The 5000-nt window shown below is 52.7% G+C and overlaps 1 protein-coding gene and 7 non-coding genes across 8 annotated transcripts in view; 4 read left to right on the top strand and 4 right to left on the bottom strand.

Annotated features, from left to right (window-relative positions):
- The window catches only part of LOC141327371 (U5 spliceosomal RNA), a 115-nt gene extending 13 nt beyond the window's left edge, over positions 1-102 (top strand). The window contains exon 1 of the small nuclear RNA XR_012354671.1: positions 1-102. This exon is cut by the window's left edge and continues 13 nt beyond it. This is a non-coding gene — a small nuclear RNA (U5 spliceosomal RNA).
- LOC141326018 (uncharacterized) overlaps positions 1-5000 on the top strand; it is a 301935-nt gene that overhangs the window by 184631 nt on the left and 112304 nt on the right. The gene's annotated exons all lie outside the window — the stretch shown is intronic.
- On the bottom strand, positions 1274-1355 carry trnas-uga (transfer RNA serine (anticodon UGA)). Its single transcript has one exon. It is a non-coding gene; the product is annotated as a tRNA-Ser (tRNA).
- Positions 2194-2308, top strand: LOC141327370 (U5 spliceosomal RNA). The gene has a single exon (XR_012354670.1). It is a non-coding gene; the product is annotated as a U5 spliceosomal RNA (small nuclear RNA).
- trnas-aga (transfer RNA serine (anticodon AGA)) lies at positions 2885-2966 on the bottom strand. The gene has a single exon. It is a non-coding gene; the product is annotated as a tRNA-Ser (tRNA).
- trnak-uuu (transfer RNA lysine (anticodon UUU)) lies at positions 3230-3302 on the bottom strand. The gene has a single exon. It is a non-coding gene; the product is annotated as a tRNA-Lys (tRNA).
- Positions 3480-3561, bottom strand: trnas-uga (transfer RNA serine (anticodon UGA)). The gene has a single exon. It is a non-coding gene; the product is annotated as a tRNA-Ser (tRNA).
- LOC141327368 (U5 spliceosomal RNA) lies at positions 4400-4514 on the top strand. Its single transcript, XR_012354668.1, has one exon. It is a non-coding gene; the product is annotated as a U5 spliceosomal RNA (small nuclear RNA).

Raw genomic sequence — 5000 nt, 5'->3', positions numbered from 1 at the left:
CGTCATCAGCGCATAAATCTTTCGCCTTTTACTAAAGATTTCCGTGGAGTGGAACCTTTGCGAGTGACCTGTATTTTTGGGGGCTCTGCTCACAGCAGAGCTACACTAGAGTGTCAAGAGCAGAGTCAATCTGGCCACCCGCCAGCGTGCAGTGGAACGAAACGCGCCTCGTCATGGTCTGTGTTTGCAGCCTTTGCGCTTCCAGCTTCGCAGCTTCAAATTTCTTTAGCCAGCATGGAAAGACAACGCTCTCTCGTCCATGACGCGAGAAAAACTCTGGACGGGCTCAAACAAAGATGGCTTTTAGCTCTTTTGGCCCTATCAGTGACTCGTGCGCTTCGAGCCTTCTTTGTTGACCCCGAAAGCCAGCCTCTGCTGCCTGCGTTGTTGGTATAGTTTAACTGGCACCGCACCCGTACGAAAAATGGAGGTGGCAGAAAGGAGCTCAGTGAACAAAAAGCCTGCCGTGACCCGGATTCGCTGCGGCCACAACGCAGAGTACTCTCCACTATACGATCACGGCGCCCCACTGGCTCACATCTGGTGGTGCCGGCCGTCCGAATTGAAATAAAAAGGACTAGCGGCACTTTTTATTACTGTGGAGAGAGGGCACACAAATCCGTGCTAGGGACACGGAAGAAAAGGGCCCGGCCACTTCTCCTCAGCACCGGCGAAGAGCGCAGTCTGCAGGATTCGAACCTGCGCGGGGAGACCCCAATGGATTTCTAGTCCATCGCCTTAACCACTCGGCCACGACTACGGCGGCCCCGACGTCCTCTGTCCCGTTGTCAACCTCAAAGTTGGCTGAAAAAACAATGAACTGGCTACCGCTTTACTGAAATCGCCTCGCATAAAACTCCTAAAGGGGAAAACAGCCCACCACAAGCAACGAAACATTCATGAAGGGGCAGCATAGCAAACACTCTATGTGAACTCTATCAGATCTTTAAGCGTACGCCGCCACACGGCAGAGCTGGACCGGCACGACTGCAAGCTGAGGGCGACAACAAGAAGATGGCCCTTCGCTCGAACAGGGACTTGAACCCTGGACCCTCAGATTAAAAGTCTGATGCTCTACCGACTGAGCTATCCAGGCTCTTGTGTTTTGTGCGCCTCTTACTTTTTATATAAGAACACTTTCTCCACAAGCCGCCCAGCAGAAGCTCACTTGCCACAGGAGCTACGGGACAAAGGCCGCACGCAATTACGTCAGAGAGAGCGAAGGCCAAACCACCGTCGCAAAAAGCTAAAGGCAAAAGGGGGAATGCCCGACCGTAGTCGGCAGGGTTCCAACCTGCGCGGGGAGACCCCAATGGATTTCAAGTCCATCGCCTTAACCTCTCGGCCACGACTACGCCTGCATGTGGACCGCCTGCTCTCGTCTCGAGGCGGGCAGCACAGGATGCCGCCGAGCTTCAGGCGCAAAATCCAACTGAAGGGTGAGTTGGCAAAAAGAAGCTGGACGTCCCCGTCGCTCAACGACAAAGGGCTGCCATGACCCGGATTCGAGCATTCTTATCTGACCGCTTAAATCTGGCACCGAGGGCCCGTGTTGGTGGTATTGTGGTGAGCATAGCTGCCTTCCAAGAAGTTGACCCGGGTTCGATTCCTGGCCAACGCACAGTTTTTGGCTGCGGTTGACCTCGAAGCAGAACTCCTTCTGTGACCTCTGTCTGCACCAAAAGCTTTTGGATGAGTCGTTCAACAGCAGCAAAGAACTAGGTCTCCTCGTTGGGGAATCTAACCCCGGTCTTCCACGTGACAGGGGGAGATACTGTCCACCATACTAACGAAGAGTTGCGCTTGCTGTTCTTCGCTCCCAGCACACGCGACTGCACCCAACTTGCCAAAACGAGCCCCTACTCCATGAAATACCAGATTGACCCGCCACGAGCTAAAGTCTCTCAATATCTTGAATGCTACACATTACAGTGGGTCATTATTTGGACCGCTTTATTTCATTTAATATTTTTTTTGGCCTCTAATACGGGGGCATGAAAAAAGAGATGACATTACCTTGATCGGGTTTGTGAATACTGGGTGAGGGAAGGGACTTTCATAACTTTTACTTCTCCCATTTGGGGTGAGGGGGGTGACGAAAATCATGTTGTCAGGTGTCGGCACCCTAGATTACCCTTGGTGAGCGTAGTGGTTTACCACAGTGAGCGCACAGGTCCAAGGGCATAGAGACACATCTCGAGTTTCTCGTCATCAGCGCATAAATCTTTCGCCTTTTACTAAAGATTTCCGTGGAGTGGAACCTTTGCGAGTGACCTGTATTTTTGGGGGCTCTGCTCACAGCAGAGCTACACTAGAGTGTCAAGAGCAGAGTCAATCTGGCCACCCGCCAGCGTGCAGTGGAACGAAACGCGCCTCGTCATGGTCTGTGTTTGCAGCCTTTGCGCTTCCAGCTTCGCAGCTTCAAATTTCTTTAGCCAGCATGGAAAGACAACGCTCTCTCGTCCATGACGCGAGAAAAACTCTGGACGGGCTCAAACAAAGATGGCTTTTAGCTCTTTTGGCCCTATCAGTGACTCGTGCGCTTCGAGCCTTCTTTGTTGATCCCGAAAGCCAGCCTCTGCTGCCTGCGTTGTTGGTATAGTTTAACTGGCACCGCACCCGTACGAAAAATGGAGGTGGCAGAAAGGAGCTCAGTGAACAAAAAGCCTGCCGTGACCCGGATTCACTGCGGCCACAACGCAGAGTACTCTCCACTATACGATCACGGCGCCCCACTGGCTCACATCTGGTGGTGCCGGCCGTCCGAATTGAAAAAAAAAGGACTAGCGGCACTTTTTATTACTGTGGAGAGAGGGCACACAAATCCGTGCTAGGGACACGGAAGAAAAGGGCCCGGCCACTTCTCCTCAGCACCGGCGAAGAGCGCAGTCGGCAGGATTCGAACCTGCGTGGGGAGACCCCAATGGATTTCTAGTCCATCGCCTTAACCACTCGGCCACGACTACGGCGGCCCCGACGTCCTCTGTCCCGTTGTCAACCTCAAAGTTGGCTGAAAAAACAATGAACTGGCTACCGCTTTACTGAAATCGCCTAGCATAAAACTCCTAAAGGGGAAAACAGCCCACCACAAGCAACGAAACATTCATGAAGGGGCAGCATAGCAAACACTCTATGTGAACTCTATCAGATCTTTAAGCGTACGCCGCCACACGGCAGAGCTGGACCGGCACGACTGCAAGCTGAGGGCGACAACAAGAAGATGGCCCTTCGCCCGAACAGGGACTTGAACCCTGGACCCTCAGATTAAAAGTCTGATGCTCTACCGACTGAGCTATCCAGGCTCTTGTGTCTTGTGCGCCTCTTACTTTTTATATAGGAACACTTTCTCCACAAGCCGCCCAGCAGAAGCTCACTTGCCACAGGAGCTACGGGACAAAGGCCGCACGCAATTACGTCAGAGAGAGCGAAGGCCAAACCACCGTCGCAAAAAGCTAAAGGCAAAAGGGGGAATGCCCGACCGTAGTCGGCAGGATTCCAACCTGCGCGGGGAGACCCCAATGGATTTCAAGTCCATCGCCTTAACCTCTCGGCCACGACTACGCCTGCATGTGGACCGCCTGCTCTCGTCTCGAGGCGGGCAGCACAGGATGCCGCCGAGCTTCAGGCGCAAAATCCAACTGAAGGGTGAGTTGGCAAAAAGAAGCTGGACGTCCCCGTCGCTCAACGACAAAGGGCTGCCATGACCCGGATTCGAGCATTCTTATCTGACCGCTTAAATCTGGCACCGAGGGCCCGTGTTGGTGGTATTGTGGTGAGCATAGCTGCCTTCCAAGAAGTTGACCCGGATTCGATTCCCGGCCAACGCACAGTTTTTGGCTGCGGTTGACCTCGAAGCAGAACTCCTTCTGTGACCTCTGTCTGCACCAAAAGCTTTTGGATGAGTCGTTCAACAGCAGCAAAGAACTAGGTCTCCTCGTTGGGGAATCTAACCCCGGTCTTCCACGTGACAGGGGGAGATACTGTCCACCATACTAACGAAGAGTTGCGCTTGCTGTTCTTCGCTCCCAGCACACGCGACTGCACCCAACTTGCCAAAACGAGCCCCTACTCCATGAAATACCAGATTGACCCGCCACGAGCTAAAGTCTCTCAATATCTTGAATGCTACACATTACAGTGGGTCATTATTTGGACCGCTTTATTTCATTTAATATTTTTTTTGGCCTCTAATACGGGGGCATGAAAAAAGAGATGACATTACCTTGATCGGGTTTGTGAATACTGGGTGAGGGAAGGGACTTTCATAACTTTTACTTCTCCCATTTGGGGTGAGGGGGGTGACGAAAATCATGTTGTCAGGTGTCGGCACCCTAGATTACCCTTGGTGAGCGTAGTGGTTTACCACAGTGAGCGCACAGGTCCAAGGGCATAGAGACACATCTCGAGTTTCTCGTCATCAGCGCATAAATCTTTCGCCTTTTACTAAAGATTTCCGTGGAGTGGAACCTTTGCGAGTGACCTGTATTTTTGGGGGCTCTGCTCACAGCAGAGCTACACTAGAGTGTCAAGAGCAGAGTCAATCTGGCCACCCGCCAGCGTGCAGTGGAACGAAGCGCGCCTCGTCATGGTCTGTGTTTGCAGCCTTTGCGCTTCCAGCTTCGCAGCTTCAAATTTCTTTAGCCAGCATGGAAAGACAACGCTCTCTCGTCCATGACGCGAGAAAAACTCTGGACGGGCTCAAACAAAGATGGCTTTTAGCTCTTTTGGCCCTATCAGTGACTCGTGCGCTTCGAGCCTTCTTTGTTGACCCCGAAAGCCAGCCTCTGCTGCCTGCGTTGTTGGTATAGTTTAACTGGCACCGCACCCGTACGAAAAATGGAGGTGGCAGAAAGGAGCTCAGTGAACAAAAAGCCTGCCGTGACCCGGATTCGAACCGGAGGTGCTGCGGCCACAACGCAGAGTACTCTCCACTATACGATCACGGCGCCCCACTGGCTCACATCTGGTGGTGCCGGACGTCCGAATTGAAAAAAAAAGGA

The sequence above is a fragment of the Garra rufa genome, chromosome 2 (genome assembly GCF_049309525.1).
Source record: "Garra rufa chromosome 2, GarRuf1.0, whole genome shotgun sequence".
Lineage (NCBI taxonomy): Eukaryota > Metazoa > Chordata > Actinopteri > Cypriniformes > Cyprinidae > Garra > Garra rufa.
This window is presented reverse-complemented; position numbering and strand designations above follow the sequence as displayed.